The following is a 20,962-nucleotide window of genomic DNA, read 5'->3' as shown; positions in this document are numbered from 1 at the left end:
GAGTTTTTAAAGAAATCTGCTAAACAAAGTTTTCTGTTAAATTGAAATTGCTCAATTTCCCATTGGAATTTGTTGATATTAGCAGTCGGAACAAATGAAAGTCCTTTGTTTAGAAGCATAAGTATACATAAGTAAACATAAGTATATACGTATATATCACTAAATATATACCTATATATAAATAAAAATAATAAAAAAAATTATATACATATATATGCACACATATATATATATATACACACCTATATATATATATATATATAATAATTCTACGCATATATTTATGTAATAATTTTACATAATTAGGTCATTTTATTAATTACAATTAGCGGGACCTGCCTGACAACCCATGCTGAAACTATAGGGAATTTAATTTGCTAGCACTATATTTAACCCTGTAACTTTCCAAGACACCATAAAACCTGTACATGGGGGGTACTGTTTTACTCGGAAGACTTCGCTGAACACAAATATTAGTGTTTCAAAACAGTAAAATATATTACAACAACGATATCGTCAGTGACAGTGACATTTTTTGCATTTTTCACACACAAATGGCACTTACACTGACGATATAATTGTTGTGATAAGTTTTACTGTTTTGAAATACTAATATTTGTGTTCAGCGAAGTCTCCTGAGTATAACAGTACCCCTCATGTACAGGTTTTATGGTGTTTTCAAAAGTTACAGAGTCAAATATAAGGTTTGCGTTTCAGTTTTTTCACATTAAAATTCACCAGGTTGCCTTTGAGACCGTATGGTAGCCCAGGAATGAAAATTATCCCCATGATGGCATACCATTTGCAATAGTAGACAACCCAGGGTATTGCAAATAGGGTATGTTTTTTTTTTTTTTAGTAGCCACTTAGTCACAAACACTGGCCAAAATTTGCGTTCAAATTAGTTTTTTGCATTTTCAAATATTAACACTAACTTTGGCCAGTGTTTGTGACCAAGTGGCTACTAAAAAAGACTGGACATACTCCATTTGCAATACCTTGGGTTGTCTACTTTTGCAAATGGTATGCCATCATGGGGGTAATTCTTATTTCTGGGCTACCATATGGTCTCAAAGGCAACATAACCAATCTGGCGAATTTCAATGTGAAAAAACTGAAATATGTAACATGCTATATTTGACCCTGTAACTTCCCAAAACACCATAAAACCTGTACATAGGGGGTACTGTTTTACACGTGAGACATCGCTGAATACAAATATGTGTATTGTATTGCAGTATAAACAGTATTATGACATTCACAGTTAGAATGTCACGTAGAACTAAAAAAATGTAAAAAAATCTTATTTTCTCCCATTTTTGTAATATTTTTTTCATATTAAATTATGTTCCATACCTAAATATTTGATGTTAAACGAAAGCCCTGTTTCCCCTGAATAAAATGATATATAATAAGTGTGGGTGCATTTAATATGAAAGAGGTGAATTACGGTTGGACAGACATGTAGCGCAAATGCCAGGTTTTGTTTACGTTTTTTTTGGATCACAACTTGTACATTTGGCTGCGGTCTTAAGGGGTTAATCATGAGCAGCCTGTTGGTAAAAATCAAGAACTATTTTAGAAACGTATTGAGTAGAATTCTTGTTGTTGTTTATAATTTCTACCTAATTACTTCAACAATCCATCATATTCTCGTAATTTTAAAAAGTAGTTTATCAGAATAGCAAGTGTAAACCACGTAAAGTGCGTTCAGGAGGATGACGTGACTTTATGTTTTCGTACAAACTAGTTACCTTGACATTCGTACTAATTTCTCAAGTCACGTTGTAGATAATTTACCAGGAATAGAAAAGTAAATTAGTGAGAATATTAGATAACATAGGATGACTAGACTAAGAAAACACACATTCACATGCAAAGTAAATCCTATTATATAGAACGTCTAACACTGGTTAAATGGATTTTACACCCCTGACCTTGATATATTTACATTACATAACTCCCATGAGTCCTTGTGACAATGTGAAACACAAGAGCACACACTTAGATGCTGAACTATACATTTACAAAATAATAGATTTTAATTAGTGTGTTGATCTCTTTACAGACCATGGTCTACAATGCATTGGATAAAGTCTTGGTATATGATCTAATCTAACAAACATTTACACAGAGCTTTAAACATGGAATTGTACAATGTCAAAAACCTCCAGGTAATGTGTAAGAAATTGGTCATTACTAGGGTTTCATTAACTTCTCTCCAGAAAAGTTTGTGAGTTCCAACTTATCTAGTTTTATTATGAAAAACTATGAATGAGTTGGATTTTTGGATTTGAAATTTTAAGATTATCTGTGTAATTTCATATTGGATAACTTGATGTCTGAGATAAATGCATCTGTTTCAAATGATAATTATTATATATGTTAACTCAAAGATAATTCCCGAAATTGATGGATTTAAAATACAAAAATAATTGGGTTGTTTATGGTTCCTTTTGAGAGCCATTTGGCATCATAGTTTATTTATTTTGTTTTCTTTGTTTTTGTCTTTCTTTCCATTTATACAATTTGCACTACAATCTAAATGTGGTATCATTTTGTTAAGTTGTAGAAAACTGACAAAATAGTGGCAAACAAGCAAAACTGGAAAAAAATTTTTTTAACTCTATATCGATATCTTTCCATCTCAACAACTTCATAATATACTTTGACAATGTAATTGTTAATTTTCTGCAATTCTAGGTTTACTCAGTATTATTATTTATATACTATTATTTTTTTTAGTTTTGTTTCCTAAAAAAACAGAAAAATGTCAAACATTTTAAAGGTTATTTTCAAATTTGTATCATTAGGAAACACAGTGAGACAAAAAAAAAAAGTGATAACAACCTCTCTGTATGTGACAGCAAGTGCAGCTATTGAGCCTTTGGGAATTGTGTTTTTTTATTACACGAATTGTGTAGAATATGTCTGTATATGGATTAGTATTTAATTCTGCCATGTTCGGCCGGGAAATTAAATTATATATTCCAAGCTCATTCTTACATAGTCCGTCGTGGGATTGTCAGATGGGAATTTTAAAATCCATGTGCTCATTACACCTACATTAATTTGATGAACATAATGACATAAGGCAGATTCCTTAATTACATATGTAATTTTCTATGTCCAATGCGCCAAGAGACCTGTAGAGGTATTCTCACGATAACAATCCCCTTTAAACACACTAATAAGGTATTCCAGACTGTGGATACATGAAATATTACCAGTATATATTGTAGGCTTAAATACCTGCAAATTAATACAAAATATGCACGTTAACTCATTTTATTACAAATGATCTTCTTTTGGTGTGTAGAGTAAAAATACATTAGAGAAAAAACAATCTTCATATAGGGTCATTGAGGTGATCACTGATCTGGTATTTTCTTGTCATTAGGCTACTAATGACTGCTAAAGTTATTTACATTATCATTTTACCGTGGGATAATAAGTAAATACACTTATTTTCTTCTTAGAGCAATAGACCAATTTGATGGTCAAAGGTGCATTTGGAAGCTCTGGCTACATATAGTAATTATAACGTTGCCTGTTTGGTTCATTTACGGGCTAGAGTACTTCAATCTTTAGGTACGCATGTACAGTTACTGGCAGGGCTAATTCCTCCTTTCATTCTTTCTAATGTTGATGAAATGTTTTAAATCATTGAGTAGCAACATTATCTATTTCTCAGGATTGATTAAAAATATCTAGGTAGAGTACTGCAGATTGCAGGGTTATCATTATTAACACCTTCATAAAAGCTGCTGTATAAGATGCACTCAATTTATGTACCTTATGATGGCTGCCTTACCCTGTACCTTCTCTGTTTAAAGTGCTGTTAAAAAGCCGAACACTTTTGTAGCGAAGCCCTAGTCCTAGAAGGGACTCTTTTCCGCTGGTTACTCCAAAATATACTCAGGAACAAGTAAAACAATCCAATAGAACTGTCAGGCACAGCAAAATAATCTAAGAATCTCCAACCCCATTCCCAGCAACTGGACGATACTTAGCTCTGAATTTTATTCACACATACATGGCTTTTATGCCATCTCCCATGCAAAGGGTCTCACAGGCAGAAAATGCAAGGGTTTAAATCCCAGGATCCCTTGTGCCTGATAGATAATTGCCCGAGTAAACTCCATCAATGTAATTATCTCTCAGGTACAAAAAATCCCCAAAATATCCTGTACCCCAAAAGTCCCCCAACAATACATATGAACCACACATATAGCACATTCTCTAATAGCCCTGATCTGAGTGACCAGCATATTCAAGAATCACTGAGATTGCTTTGGTAGAACGGGAACGGCATTGTGTAGAAGATTTGACCGACCAGACACGAGGTGGTAGCCCAAAATAGTTCTAGGAGAATTCCTAGAAGGAGGTTCCTGTGCGAAAACTATACAAGGGAATCTCTTGCTTTCACGATAAGAATGCTCCCCCTGTTCGGTACTTCATATGTCGCCGTTCGTGTAGATGGTCGGGAACAGGAACGGGCAGCGGTCAAAAGTTTACTGCTGTTAATGTAAGTGCCCAGGCGAAAAGGGTTCCAGGCACTCAATGACCAAGTACCGCTGCCCTCGTTCAGGAGACAAGATGGCCGCCCTCCTCTCTGTCATGTGTTCGGTTATACGAACGGCGGCCACACAGGGAGAAGCGCTCATTAAAGTTTTCCCTTGTGGTTTCTCACTTAAGTGGGGGGATGAGGGGGGAAGGGGGACATCGTTCTAATGGGGCACAGAGGTGGTCCTTGTTCGGGAGGTGAATGGATTCCATTTGCATGAACTCTCCCGAACGGGCAAAGTGTAATCACATGAAGTATTCAGGATAAAACACAGTACTGTAACAGAGGGGTGTACGAACAGCCAACGAAGGGAAGAACAGTTGTTGGTGCGGATCCATTCCGCTACAAGTACACACCATGATTATATAACTATTGAAGCTATTTAATAACTGTCTGAATGGGTCTCCCATGTAATAGGACAATGGTGAAAAACAATCACAGCTGTCCCATGGTGGGATTGGCAGCAGATCCCTGACTGCAGAGCTGCTGAATTAGTTGTTAAATGGCCATTGCCATCTGCTTCAGTTATGAGATTGTTCAGCAATAGTCACTGACTGACTCCCATGCTAGCTGGTCATTCTGTGAGCCAATCACTTGCTGTCAGTTAAAGGAACACAATACAAATGTGTATTACTAATGCTTTAGCTCCCAGGTGGTGGTTTAGGAGGCACAGGGAGAAATAAAGAGTAGTTTTACCTACTTTTTCCCTCTCGCAGTGCTGGTCTCTGAAGGAAAGCTCCACCTCCCATACACCACCAAGGAATCCAACAAGTTTACCTGATCACTCAGATGAAACATGTCTGCTAAGCTTTGTGGTGTATCGTAGACTCCATAGTCTAGGTGATCCGCAATCGGAAATATCCTGCTTTCAGCGATTCCCCACAGTGCCTGTTTAGTTGGTGCTTTGAACAAGCAAGTGTATGCCTGAGCGCCTTAAACCCCCCCCCCCCCAAAAAACAAAAACAAAAAAAAAAAACAGAATGAGAGCAGGTCAAGGGGAATTCAAACTCCCAAACAGGAGTTGAATTATTTTGAGGAAAATAAAATACTTGTCTTTTATGCAAGTATGTGTCAGGATTTTTTGATGGGTTGGTCCTTTGCAAAAGATTTATTCTTTTATTTTATAAGATCCTGGGGATGGACTGAAGTACACCGGAGTTCAAAGATTTCCATGCAACTCAAGAGACCAAGGATAAAGACCAACTGTAATCCAGAAAATCAAGAAGGAGACCCCTTACCGAGGGAATTTTCCTTACAATTGCTTCAAAATGAAATGCATGTATTTCTTTTTTTTTTTTTTAATTCTTTATTTTTGTAGTGCAGACAGGAACAAACAGCATGTCATGCCCCAAAAGCAATTGACAAGCAAGTCAGGATACACAGTGTACATGCAGTAAGGCATTACGTTTGAGATGCACTATTTTTGTTTGAAAGAATGTATAACAGGATTGTCCAACAGGATTTTCAAAAGCTATCTAGATCGGGATTGTGGTAACAATTTTCACTGTGTGGACGGTTGTCTAGATGTCAGGTTTGAGTGCTAAGGTACAAGAGGTCTACTCCTGGCTATGTCTGTGTAACTTTGCCTTTCCTACACCGCTGTTCCCTATCCCTAAACTGTGGGACTATATGTGCCTGTACATTTTACTTTGTCGGTGAGGTTTAGTTTCCGGCACCTCAGGCATTAGCGATTTCTCTGGCTGATAGCCAGTGTGAGAGTCGCAACCGGTGGTGGACGAGTAGTCTGAGTTGTGTAGTCGGGTGTGTGAGTGTGCACCTATGGTGTAAGGTGTCGTCCTGGAGTGATCGTCCGATCGGGGTATTGTGTGTGTGGGAAGTACGGTAGAATGGAGTGTCTATTGTGTGCGTGGATAAATGAGGGAGCTACGGTCGAGTCTGACCAGCAAGGTGAATGGTGGTAGTTCCTGCACTGTGTACAGCATGAAGGTCAACATCGATGCAATAAAATTAAACAAGTGAGATTAGACAAATTAGATCAAGGTAGGCAAGTCAAAACAGTAACAATGATTAGGCAGTTATATTAGCCAACTAGCTATATGGGTAATTGCGGGTAGTTTTATCAACAACCGGGTTTGCGTTAAATGTCGAGCTCAGTTCAGACAGTCATCGTTAACTTTGTGGTGGCTGTCCTGATCGTGACTGGGTGACACATGGGGAGCAGCTTGTCCTTGGCGGGGGAAGACTGCGGGTTTCCCGCTGCGCTGCACCTTCATGTCGTGACCGTTGCGTAGGTGGGTTGCCGGGGTTTCCGTGGTACAAAGGTGGTCACCGTCGCCAAGTCCCAGTTATGCGGTTTGTCTACCGGGTTAGTCGTGGCTTTGGACACATAATCGGGCGGGAGACCCAGGTTTCCTAGGATCGCATTTGCTTCTTCCAGTCGGTGTATTGGGTAGGAGTGCCCTCCGTGTGTGATCAGCAGGGTTTGGGCTGCTCTCCACCGGTAGGTAATGTTATGTGCGCGGAGCAGCGAGGTGAGAGGCTGCAGGGATCTCCGCCATTTTAGCGTTTCCCCAGATAGATCCGCAAAGAAGGAGAGGGCAGAGTTCTCGAACAGATAGGGTGTGAGTCCCCTTAAGGCGTTCAACACCGCCGCTTTATCCTGCCTGGTCTGGAAGCGTATTATTAGATCCCTTGGAGCCTCAGTAGGGGCTTTGGTGGATTTAGGTATTCTGAACTGGTGCTCTATCACTATCTGTCTTGCCTGTTTAGGGGGCAAGATTGATCCCAGGAGGCGTCTCATGAAGTGCGGCAATTCAGCGTCTGGCACCGTCTCCCCCACCCCTCTGATCTTCAAGTTCTTGGACCGCCTGGTGTCCTCCATGGACGTGAACCTCTTTTCCAGGGCGGCATAGTGTTCCCGTAGGGATTTCATCTCAGCTTGAAGATGCGATACTTGCTGTTTGGTGTTGCCCCCTTTTTGAGCATGTTCTCCCCTTTTGGCAGGTCTGGTCACGTGATTCGCGTCAGTGGCCCACCTTTTTACCCCGCCCATTGACTTTCTGCTTCACTGGACACTGCTGTTAGGGGTTATGGATTTACTTGAAAGATGAAAGCATAAATTAGAGAGAGATTAGAATAGAGTATGTGTTTTCTTATAGCTGCACCATCTCCATCAGATACATGACACTTGGGAGGTATGACTGTTTTAGTGTTTTTGGTCGATAAGATTCTGTAATTAGGCCCATCATAATTGTCAGCACCAGGCCCAGTATGCTCTTAATCCGGCCCTGTGTACCACGTGAAACCATTATAACATTTAGCAACTGTTATAGCCTTTTGTAAGTAATATGTTGTAGTTTTGTATTGTATAAGTAATGTAGTCAATTGACGTTCTGCTAGCATCTGTTTATTTATTATAGTTATATTAAATATACATTTAATATTGAATCGTTTTGTGTATTTTCTATCCACATATTTAATCATAATACCACGAACTATAAAGAATATTAATGTTGTTCTTTATTGCTTAATTATTATATATTAAAAGATTAATAATCATATTTAAGTCACAGCCACAACACTCCCTTAGTATTTTTAAATTGAAAAAAAAGAACTCCAATAAAATACATGCATTTCGGGGGCGGAGCCTAGCGTCTAACCTGAACGGTCGCATCTCCTAAGAGCTCCCGGACAATAGGCCTGAATCAAGCGTAAAACTCAGCAAATTTCAACAAAAATCGACCCTGCGGGACCCCCAACCACCCACAACAATATGGGGCGAAAAACAAAGAAACCAAGGGCCGACAAACCAAACCTAGGCATGAACATAGGGGACTTATGGCGGCAAGCACGCAGCGCCTCGCAAGCCAAGATGGCGTCTTACCCCGACGAAAGCTCCGACTTCTCGGACGATCACACCATGGGGTCAGAGGATCTCCTCATGCCGGCACCCCAAAGACCGATAGTGACCACGGCACCACCCTCCACCCACAAGGACTCATCTCCAGTGACCAAGGCCGACATGCAAGAGCTGTTGTCGGGTCTCCGACAAGACATACACACGGACGTTGCCGCACTCCGTGCCGACCTCCAAGGCATAACAAGCCGTATGGGAGCTCTGGAAACGGACTCCCACATGTCGGTCCAAAGAATGTGAAGGACAGCCTGGCATGAATGCATGTCAGGCTGCCCGCCAATCCTGCAGGCTGTCCAATTAAGGGCATACTATGCAGGCAGCACCCTGAGCTTGACATAAATGCGTCTAATGATGCGCTCACTCCATGCTTTCTAAGGACTGTCCCCTAGCACTCGCTGGTTCACTTGTCTCCTTACCTTCTTACTAGCAGGCAGAAGTTCCTGGTATATAGTCTGAGACAGAGAAAAGGTGTATGTAGTGAGTGTAGAAGAAAGGGGACATGCCACATTGTTAGAGAGACCAACGTCTGCATTACCTAAACTCATTTTGTCAGCCAGTCCACACAAGTTTTGTTCACATACATCCCTCTTAAGCTTCCAAACTTAATGGGACACTATAGTCACCAGAACAACTACAGCTTATTGTATTTGTTCTGGTAAGTAGAATCATTCCATTCAGGCCTTTTGCAGTAAACACTGTCTTTTCAGAGAAAATAACTCCACTGGCCGCTCCTTAGATGGCTGCTAGAGGTGCTTCCTGGGGCAGTACTGCCTAGTTTGCAGCACTGCCATTCAGTGTCTCCCCCCTCTGCATGCAGACACTGAACTTTCCTCATAGAGATGCATTGATTCAATTTATCTTTATGAGGAGATGCTATTGGCCAGGGCTATGTTGGACTTGTGCTGGCTCTGCCCCTGATCTGCCTAGTTGACAGTCTCAGCCAATCCTTTGGGGAAGTATTGTAATTTGCTCAGACCACCACTTCTGATGATGTCAGCAGACAGTCAGTTCAGAGGCAGAGCCAGCAGCTGCAGACTTGAATACTAGTTATATTTTACTATACTTAGGGAGGCAAGAAGGGTCCGGGTGGTTTTAACATCATAGGGTCAGAAATACATGATTGTGTTCCTGACCCTATAGTGCTCCTTTAAGCAAGAGTATGTGAAGAGTAGTTAGGGTTGCCACCTTTCTTGGAAAAAAAATACCAGCCTTAATCATTTGTATAATCACAAGGAGTGACATCAGAGAAAATTCTGTAAAATCACCAACAAACTACTCACAGTTTGATTCTGCTGTATAGATGAATTGCTCCCAGTGTCTCAGTCTCGCAAGTCACCCAGTGTCTCAGTGTCCCTATGTATCACAGTGTCAGTGTCCCCATGTCGCCCAGTCCCCTAGTCTCCCAGTGTCTCAGTGTCCCCATTTCTCCCAGTGTCCCAATGTCTCAGTGTGTCCCCATGTCACTAGGATACTGGGGACACAGTGAGACATGGGGACACACTGAGACATGGGGACACAGAGACACGGGGACACAGAGACACGGGGACACAGAGACACGGGGACACAGGGACACGGGGACATAGAGACACGGGGACACAGAGACACGGGGACACAGAGACACGGGGACACAGAGAGACGGGGACACAGAGAGACATGGGGACACCGAGAGACATGGGGACACCGAGAGACATGGGGACACAGAGAGACATGGGGACACAGAGAGACATGGGGACACTAAGACACTAGGGACACAGAGACATGGGAACACAGAGACTAGGGGACTTGGGGACACTGGGAGACATGGGGACAGTTGTGGACATAGACATGGGGACACTGGAAGACATGGGGACACAAGGCACACTGAGACACTAGGAACACAGACACTGGGAGACTTGGGGACACTGATACACTAGCAACACTGGATGTGGGACACTGGGAGAAATGGGGACATAGTGTCTCTGTGTCCCAATGTCCCCATGTCTCACAGCGTCCCCATGTCTCACAGCGTCCCCATGTCTCACAGCGTCCCCATGTCTCACAGCGTCCCCTAGTGTCTCAGCGTCCCCTAGTGTCTCAGCGTCCCCTAGTGTCTCAGTGTCCCCATATGTCCTCTAGTGTCCCCATATGTCCTCTAGTGTCCCCTAGTGTCTCAGTGTCCACATGTGTCCCCTAGTGTCTCAGTGTCTCCATGTGTCCTTGCTGCCTTTCCCCCCATCCCTCACTTACCTGGCTGTAGAGCCGCTGTCTGGACTCTGTGCTGTGTTGCTGCTCCCCCACAGATCAGTAAGTAGTAGAGATAGGCAGGGATATGCTATAACTTCCTATCCCTGCCTCTCTCCACACACAGTGACCCCTACTGGCCGGTGCTGGTATTGCAGAGTAATCTCCATTTATTCTGAGAAAAAAACCTGCATTTGTATTGCTGGTATTACTGCAATACCGGCACGGCACGGCAGCCTCAAATATTGGCTGTGCCAGTAAAATACCACTCAGGTGGCAAACCTAAGAGTAGTGTGTAAAAAATGGGCCTATTCCATGGGCCTGGGCCTGGAGCTGCAGCTCCATCAGCCCCTATGTTAATCCGGCCCTGGTGGTACAATACAAAACATGAACAAACTTACACAGGCCCCAGCCTGTGGAGCTGGGGCCATCTGCTGCAACATTTTTAGGCAGTCAAGGGCAGAACCAAAGAGAGAGACTGACTGTTTCAAAAGAGACCTGAATGCCTCCTACAATCTGGTTTTTATTCAGTGTAAGTAGCTGGCCTGTGATGAAACTAAGCTGCAAAACAGTGGGCAAGACCATACAGCGCTTTCACAGGACAGGTTCCACTCAGAACAGGACTCGCCAGAATCAACCAAAGAAGTTGAGTGCATGTGCTCAGCGTCATATCCAGAGGTTGTCTTTGGGAAATAGACGTATGAGTGCTGCCAGCATTGCTGCAGAGTTTGAAGGGGTGGGGGAGTCAGCCTGTCAGTGCTCAGACCATACGCCACACACTGCATCAAAATGGCCTGCATGGCTCTCGTCCCAGAGGGATGCCTCTTCTAAAGATGATCCACAAGAAAGCCCGCAAACAGTTTGCTGAAGACAAGCAGACTAAGAACATGGATTACTGGAACCATGTCCTGTGGTCCTCTGAGATCAAGATAAAAGTATTTGGTTCAGATGGTGTCAAGCGTGTGTGGCGGCAACCAAGTGAGGAGTACAAAGACAAGTGTGTCTTGCCTACAGTCAAGTATGGTGGTGGAAGTATCATGGTCTGGGCTTGCATGAGTTCTGCTGGCACTGGGGAGCTACAGCTCATTAAGGGAACCATGAATGCCAACATGTACTGTGACATACTGATCCCCTCCCTTCAGAGACTGAGCCACAGGGCAGTGTTCCAACATGATAACGACCCCAAACACACCTCCAAGAGGACCACTGCCTTGCTAAAGAAGCTGAAGGTAAAGATGATGGACTGGTCAAGCATGTCTCCAGACCTAAACCCTATTTAGCATCTGTGGGGCATCCTCAAATGGAAGGTGGGGGAGCACAAGGTCTCTAACATCCACCAGCTCTGTGATGTTGTCATGGAGTAGTGGAAGAGGACTCCAGTGGCAACCTGTGAAGCTCTGGTGAACGTCATGTCCATGAGGGTTAAGGCAAAATAATGGTGGCCACACAAAATATTGACACTTTGGGCCCAATTTGGACATTTCCACTTAGGGGTGTACTCACTTTTGTTGCCAACGGTTTAGATATTAATGGCTGGGTGTTGAATTATTTTGAGGGGACAGCAAATTTACATTATTACACAAACTTACTACTACTACTTTACATTGTAACAGAGTGCCATTTCTTTAGTGTTGTCACTTGAAAATATATAATAAAATATTTGCAAAAATGTGAGGAATGTACTTACTTTTGTGATATAGTGAATGTATTGTGTGCTCTAGAGTTAAAGGTACAGTCACACTCTGATTGGTTTATTAGAGTTTTTTTTTAATAAACATGCAAAAACACTCACCCCTTGAAAACTCAGTGATAAGCGTAACAAAAAAACCCAAACATGTCTGGTTAAAGAGAAACTATAGTGTTTCCTGACACTATAGCTCCCTATAAAAAAACCACTTACCTGATTCCAGTGCCGATGTCCCACGGCGCTGGTTCAAGCTCCTCCGTTGCTGACATTAGCCGGCAGGGGAGACCTAATGCGCATGCGCTGTGATTGCAGTGCATGCATTAGGATTTTCCCCCATAGAAAAGCATTGTACTGTACATTGCTGAGAGAAGTAACTAGACCAAGCCTGATTGAAACCCAACACATCTCCACGACTTTGCTCATGTACTAATTCTGAAGTTTGCAGAGTTTGCCAGTTCTTCAGAGAGATACTTGTTAATTCTAATTTCAACATATTACCATGCATAGTAACATATTCCAATTAACATGTTTTGTAAAATTTCACTTCTTTATAAAATCAGCATGCGTACTGTGCGAAAAGTAGTTTACAAAAACATGGACTGGAATATGATTATGTGTAATTGACTTATATCACTACAGTCTAGAGCCCATTATTGTATTTTCTATTACATACACATGCATATATTTCAATGTGAAAAATCTTAATTTTAAAGGAAATTAAAATATTACCATGGCACTATTTTTCGTCAAAATCCAACTACAGACAGTGATAAACTGTGCTATTCAAAGACGTCCCAGTATTTTTAATTTCACAGCTACTTTCTAAGGTATCTGTTTTGGAGACACAAAGGCACTAAAAGTGACTTAATAATGCAAACTGAACATTGCTATTTTGGAAAATGAAAATTAGATTCACAAGCAGAGTGTATGTATAACCAACTAAATTCTGTTCTGAACAACAAGATCCGTCTACATTGTTATTGCAATACGCTCACAGCTGCCAAAATGTCAATTCACATAAAACGAGTCAATCTACCAAACATAATTAAATATTTGGAAAAAAGGACTTAACACAATTCTTGGGATTTTTTTTGCAGTAATTAAACATATTAAATTTAATTGTAATTTTCAGAAAATTGCTTTTTTATATTATTGACATTCTGCCACTGACCTCAGCAAAATAACCGTGAAAATCCAGAAACACATTTAAAAAAAGCAATTATTTTAACAAACCATGCATGCTTTATTATGCTTTATTAAATCTAAATTTGCTTTTGGCCATTCATGTATCCTCTTCTGAATGGCTCTCTTTTATTGGAATATGAACCATAATGTGCGATGCTGTGGAACATGAAAGATTTTAGGGAACAGCGCTGCATGTAGAATATGCCAGACCATTGTGCCATGCTGATTTTTTGTTCCATTCATATTTATTATAGTGTATTTGCACCTGTAAAATAGGAACAGAAATGCATAATTCCAAATGGATTTATAGAGCAAAGCTAACTTCAGAATGCAAAAATACCCTATGCACCTGTTTAAAGATATGAAAAATAAATAATAATAATAATAATAAAGAATTACACAATTATATATATATATATATAAAAATAATATACTATTAAGTTGCACATATAATGCACGACATACATTGTGTGTGGATGTATATATATATATATATATATATATATATATATATATATAAATATATATATATATATATATATATATTTATATATATATATATATATATATATATATATATATATATATATATATATATATATATATATATATATATATATATATATATATATATATATATATATATATATATATATATATGTACATCCACACACAATGTATGTCGTGCATTATATGTGCAACTTAATAGTTTGGCACCAGGGCTCCAATTATATTTTTGGAGACAGGGTTTTACATACATTTAGAGGTGATTTTAAAATGTATTTATTATAATAATTATTTGTAGTGAGTGATTGAGAATGCTAGGAGTTGATGCTTGGTGATAACTGAAATAGCCTTTTGGTGGTTTTGTGAATCATAGGATTTTATTAAGAGACGTATTTCTAATATTGTTAGGCAAGCAAAGCAGGAAGGGAATTGGATGTTCTTGTCCATTTAGGGACAATTTATTTGGCTTGCAACAAGGTTTTACAGGTAAAGGAAGTGTTTTGTGTTCTTGCCAATTTCTGTGACCAGTAGCTACAGGAAGACATCTGACAAAGCCACTATTGTCCAACTCCACCGAATCTCCAACAACAACTGCTATCTATCAGACCTCACCTTGTAATTTTTTTTTTTATTGGCTGCAGTCTTGTACAGCTTAGACATAAAGGATGGTGGTTCCTCAAACTCAGAGCCTGTCTCCATAACACAACTACACTCTGAAAGTTCTGCAAATGAATTATGTAGAGACACAGACTGTGCACTATGCCTTTTATCCACAACTCCAAGTCTAGCAGATCCTACAGTAATCCATCTGCCAATCCTAGGAAGCCTCTGTGGCAGTGGCTTTGCAACAGTTCCAGCCTGCATTGGTTTAACATATCATTTACAAATATCAGACTTCAAAAATGCAATCTCCTGCCGCAATATAGAGAACTGTCTACAAATTAGACAGCATCCAAACCTCTAAAAAGTGGAACGTGAAACAAATGCATAACAACTATTAAACTGAACTAAAGCGGCACTGTCATGCTGAACCTACCATTCTCCTATTGTTTCCTATTCTCTTCCTCTCTCAGAATCTGTTCTTCTTTTCCTTACTTCTGATCTAATTGTCTTTAATAGTTGAACAAAGCTGTAGTCCACACACTCAAGGATCAATTCAACAAGTTTATTGGAAGAGAATGCTCATAGTGTATAAACAAAAAAAAGAGAGGAATACTGCACACTTATTACAATCCTGGTGCAACCAGACCTGGGGTTGGTTACCCCTCCTGTGATAGTTGAACAAAAAATGTAGTTCAGGCACTCAAGGATCAGTTAAGCAGGTTTATTGGAACAGAGTGCACTAAAGAGATTTCAATTTTTTTTAACCTTTCTTTATAATTAAAATGGTCCATTCCTTTCATCAATTTTGTAGCCCGCCTCTGCACTTTTTCTAGTGCCATGATATCCTTCTTTAGAACAGGTGCCCAAAATTGCACAGCATATTCAAGGTGTGGTCTTACCATTGTTTTATAAAGAGGCAAAATTACATTTTCATCCCGAGAATTTATGCCCCTATTTATACATGACAAATCATTACTGGCCTTAGCAGCTGCAGATTGACATTGCATATTGCTGCCTAATTTGTTGTCTATAACAATTCCCAAATCCTTCTTGTGTGTGGTTATCCCTAATTCACTACCATTTAGGGTGTAAGTTGCTTGTGCATTCTTGATCCCGAAGTATAACTTTGCATTTCTGTACATGAAATGTAATCTGCTATTTTAGTGCCCAGTCCCTCAATCTATCTAAATCCCTCTGCAGCAAAGCAATATCCTGCTCACATTTTATTACTTTACAAAGTTTTGTATCATCTGCAAACACTAAAACATGGCTTTCAATGCATATTTCAATATCAATTATCAATATGTCAAATAGAACATTGGCTTCCTGTATCCTATAGGTGTCAATTCAAAATACTTACTCTTACATATAAAGATCTAACCAACTCTAGCCCTTCTTCCATTTCTTCACTGATTCATAGATATGCCTCTTCTCCTGTCTGCTGCTCGCACCCTTACTGGTAACTGGTGCTTGCAGGACTTCTTGCGGGTGGCTCCCTTCCTTTGGAACAGCCTGCCTATCCCCATCAGTCTCTCCGCTAGTCTTCAATTGTTTCAAAAGTCCCTCAAAACACATCTGTTTAGAAATGCGTATGGACTCCCACAGTAACTTATCTATACCTATCCATATATGTCTTTTGATCTCCTAAAGAGCCACACTCCCCTCTCCCCTCCAGCTCTGCTACTTTTTTTGCCCCACCTCCTCTAGACTGTATCGTGACCTATTGTTCCTGTGTCACTGTGTAACTGTCCCATTTATTGTAAATTTCCCCCACTTTTAAAACATTGTAAAGCACTGCAGAATTAGTTGGCCCTATATAAATACCAATAATAATAATAATAATAATAATAATAATAATAATAATAAAAAGCTGACAGAACAAAATTGGTATTTTAGCCAACTTTAATAATACTAAGGAAACATTACTTAGTATTAGTAAATAAAGGAGAGTACAATCTCCCTCCTGCCCCTGCTTGCTATAATGCAAGAAGGGGCATGTTTACTAAACAATGAGCAGTCTGTTCAATGTTGTTTTTAAAAAAAAAAAAAAAAGAAAAAAGACCCCCACCACCCGATTCCAATGGTGGGTCAACTATTAAAATGGTGGGGCACCTATTAAAATAATTACGGAGAAGACATAGTGTCACCTCCGAGCCCCACCCTTGCCTTGAGAGTGTGGACCATTAAACTAAACAGAGGACCTAGTGTCACCCCTCTGGCCCCCACCAATGAACTGCGGTTGGGGGCCCTAAGTGACAAAAGGGTGGGATCTACTGCCTCCCCCCTTGGCCCCACCCATGAGCTGCGAGTGGGGGCCCTAAGTGACAAAATGAGGGAGAACCTACAGTCCCCCATGGCCCCACCAATTAGCAGCCGGTGGGTGTCCTAAGTGACAAAAGGGGGAAAAATACTCTCTCCCCCCACCCCCACCAATGAGCAGCAGGTGGGTGCCATAAGTGACATAGAAATTTCAAACGAACAAAGACCGAATTTCGGTCTTCATACATTTAGTTTAATACAAGCTACAGGTAGTGATGTACCGAACGGTTCGCTGGCGAATAGTTCCCGGCGAACATAGCGTGTTCGCGTTCGCCACGGCGGGCGAACACATGCGCGGTTCGATCCGCCCCCTATTCATCATCATTGAGTAAACTATGACCCTGTGCCTCACAGTCAGCAGACACATTCCAGCCAATCAGCAGCAGACCCTCCCTTCCAGACTCTCCCACCTCCTGTACAGCATCCATTTTAGATTAATTCTGAAGCTGCATTCTTAGATAGAGGAGGGAAAGTGTAGCTGCTGCTCATTTGATAGGGAAATGTATAGCTAGGCTAGTGTATTCAGTGTCCACTACAGTCCTGAAGGACTCATCTGATCTCTGCTGTAAGGACAGCACCCCAAAAAGCCCTTTTTAGGGCTAGAACATCAGTCTGCTTTTTTTTTTCCTGTGTAATCTAATTGCAGTTGCCTGCCTGCCAGCTTCTGTGTCAGGCTCACAGTGGATACTGTGCCCACTTGCCCAGTGCCACCACTCATATCTGGTGTCACAATAGCTTGCAATTAAAAACAAAAACATTTTTTTCACTGTAATAGATTGAATAGCAGTTAGTTGTCTGCAAGCGTCTGTGTGTCAGGCCTACAGCGTGTACTCTGCCAACCTCTGCCAGTGCACAGTGCCACTCATATCTGGTGTCACAATAGCGTGCATTTAAAAACAAAAAATGTTTTTCACTGTTATAGATTCAATAGCAGTTAGTTGTCTGCAAGTGTCTGTGTGTCAGGCCAACAGCGTGTACTCTGCCAACCTCTGCCAGTGCACAGTGCCACTCATATCTGGTGTCACAATAGCGTGCATTTAAAAAACCCAAAACATGTTTTTCACTGTAATAGATTGAATAGCAGTTAGTTGTCTTCAAGCATCTGTGTGTCAGGCCAACAGCGTGTACTCTGCCAACCTCTGCCAGTGCACATTGCCACTCATATCTGGTGTCACAATAGCGTGCATTTAAAACCCAAAAACTTTTTCACTGTTATAGATTGAATAGCAGTTACTTGTCTTCAAGCGAGTGTGTCAGGCCTACAGCGTGTACTCTGCCAACCTCTGCCAGTGCACATTGCCACTCTTATCTGGTGTTGCAATAGATTGCATTTAAAAACCAAAACACTTTTTTCACTGTTATAGATTGAAGAGCAGTTAGTTGTCTGCAAGCGGGTGTCAGGCCTACAGCGTGTACTCTACCAACCTCTGCCAGTGCACATTGACACTCATATCAGGTCTCGGGAGTGCCCCCTATCCTTTCTCTGTTTATACTATATTTGGAGTCCAGACCAGATTCCTTAGGGGTTAAGCACCCCGCCCAGGCCCCCCCAGCTTCAGAGTCTCCTTTAGAGGTGGCCACATGTGTGTATATTAAGGAGGAGTTTGTCATTAGTCTAGTCACTTTTATTATTTTTTCCAGTGAACACAGTCATCTGCATTAGTGAGTATACTCATTTTCAGCACATTAATTATTTAGTTTTAACACTGCTTTTAATTGCTTTCATCACTTTTGTTTGTATACTCACTATGCTCTTACTAGTATTTAACACTATTTTATTTATGACACTATTACTATTTATTTGTCTCCCACATTGTAGTGTAGGACCCACCGATAATGGGGTACTTTGAAAGTAGTGGTGGGCTTAACAACATATGGCCATATGGTGGAACCAAATCCCCATATTTATACTTAGTTAGGCATTTTAGTAGCCTTCTTTGTTTTTTGTATTTTTGTAGTCTGAGTGCGCTGCACTATTTTCTCATTCATGAAATTTTGGTCACAGCGGCAGCACCTTTCATGCAAAATTCAGGTCTCGGGAGTGCCCCCTATCCTTTCTCTGTTTATACTCATATCTGGTGTCACAATAGTGTGCATTTAATACCCAAAAACTTTTTTCACTGTTATAGATTGAATAGCAGTTAGTTGTCTTCAAGCGGGTGTCAGGCCTACAGTGTGTACTCTGCCAACCTCTGCCAGTGCACATTGCCACTCATATCTGGTGTCACAATAGCGTGCATTTAAAACCAAAACACTTTTTTCCATGTTATAGATTGAATAGCAGTTAGTTGTCTTCAAGCGGGTGTCAGGCCTACAGCGTGTACTCTGCCAACCTCTGCCAGTGCACATTGCCACTCATATCTGGTGTCACAATAGTGTGCATTTAAAACCCAAAAACATTTTTCACTGTTATAGATTGAATAGCAGTTTGTTGTCTTCAAGTGGGTGTGTCAGGCCTACAGCGTGTACTCTGCCAACCTCTGCCTCTGCACAGTGACACTCATATCTGGTCTCACAGTAGCTTGCACGCATAGTACCACTAATCCAAAAAAAAATTACAGGCAGAGGCAGGCCAACCCGCAGGGGCCATCGTGGTCATGGTGCTGTGATTCCCTTTTGCCCTAGAATAATGCCCAGTTTTTTCACTGTTATAGATTGAATAGCAGTTAGTTGTCTGCAAGTGTCTGTGTTTCAGGCCAACAGCGTGTACTCTGCCAACCTCTGCCAGTGCACAGTGCCACTCATATCTGGTGTCACAATAGCGTGCATTTAAAAACCCCAAAACATGTTTTTTACTGTAATAGATTGAATAGCAGTTAGTTGTCTTCAAGCGTCTGTGTGTCAGGCCAACAGCATGTACTCTGCCAACCTCTGCCAGTGTACATTGCCACTCATATCTGGTGTCACAATAGCGTGTATTTAAAACCAAAAAACTTTTTTCACTGTTATAGATTGAATAGCAGTTAGTTGTCTTCAAGCGGGTGTGTCAGGCCTACAGCGTGTACTCTGCCACCCTCTGCCAGTGCACATTGCCACTCATATCTGGTGTCACAATAGCGTGCATTTAAAACCCAAAAACTTTTTCACTGTTATAGATTGAATAGCAGTTACTTGTCTTCAAGCAAGTGTGTCAGGCCTACAGCGTGTACTCTGCCAACCTCTGCCAGTGCACATTGCCACTCTTATCTGGTGTTGCAATAGATTGCATTTAAAAACCAAAACACTTTTTTCACTGTTGTAGATTGAATAGCAGTTAGTTGTCTGCAAGCGGGTGTCAGGCCTACAGCGTGTACTCTACCAACCTCTGCCAGTGCACATTGCCACTGATATCTGGTGTCACAATAGTGTGCATTTAAAACCCCAAAACTTTTTCCACAGTCAGGTGTCTGTCAAGGACATGTTTGAGCGTAAGAAGCCAATGTCAGAAAGTCACCCCCTTGCCCAGCGTCTGACAGCTGGCTTGTCTGAACTATTGGCCCGCCAGCTTTTACCATACAAGCTGGTGGAGTCTGAGGCGTTCAAAAAATTTGTAGATATTGGGACACCGCAGTGGAAGGTACCCGGATGAAATTTATTTTCACAAAAGGCAATCCCCAACCTGTACTCAATTGTGCAAAAGGAAGTAAGGGCATGTCTGGCACACAGTTTTGGGGCAAGGGTGCATCTGACCACTGATACCTGTTCTGCAAAGCATGGTCAGGGCAGGTATATCACATACACTGCTCATTGGGTAAACCTGCTGACGGCTGCCAAGCATGGAATGGTTGCCAAGTGACCCTATGTAGGGGGAACAGTCCCTATTCTGCTCTGTGTCAGTGTGTATCAGGGTCTCTGAGGACAGGTGTCAATACATATCTGCCAAGTGACCCTATGTAGGAGGAACAGTCCCTATTCTGCTCTGTGTCAGTGTGTATCAGGGTCTCTGAGGACAGGTGTCAATCGATATCTGCCAAGTTACCCTATGTAGGAGGAACAGTCCCTATTCTGCTCTGTGTCA

This window comes from Pelobates fuscus, chromosome 7 (genome assembly GCF_036172605.1).
Source record: "Pelobates fuscus isolate aPelFus1 chromosome 7, aPelFus1.pri, whole genome shotgun sequence".
Classification (NCBI taxonomy): Eukaryota; Metazoa; Chordata; class Amphibia; order Anura; family Pelobatidae; genus Pelobates; species Pelobates fuscus.
This window is presented reverse-complemented; position numbering follows the sequence as displayed.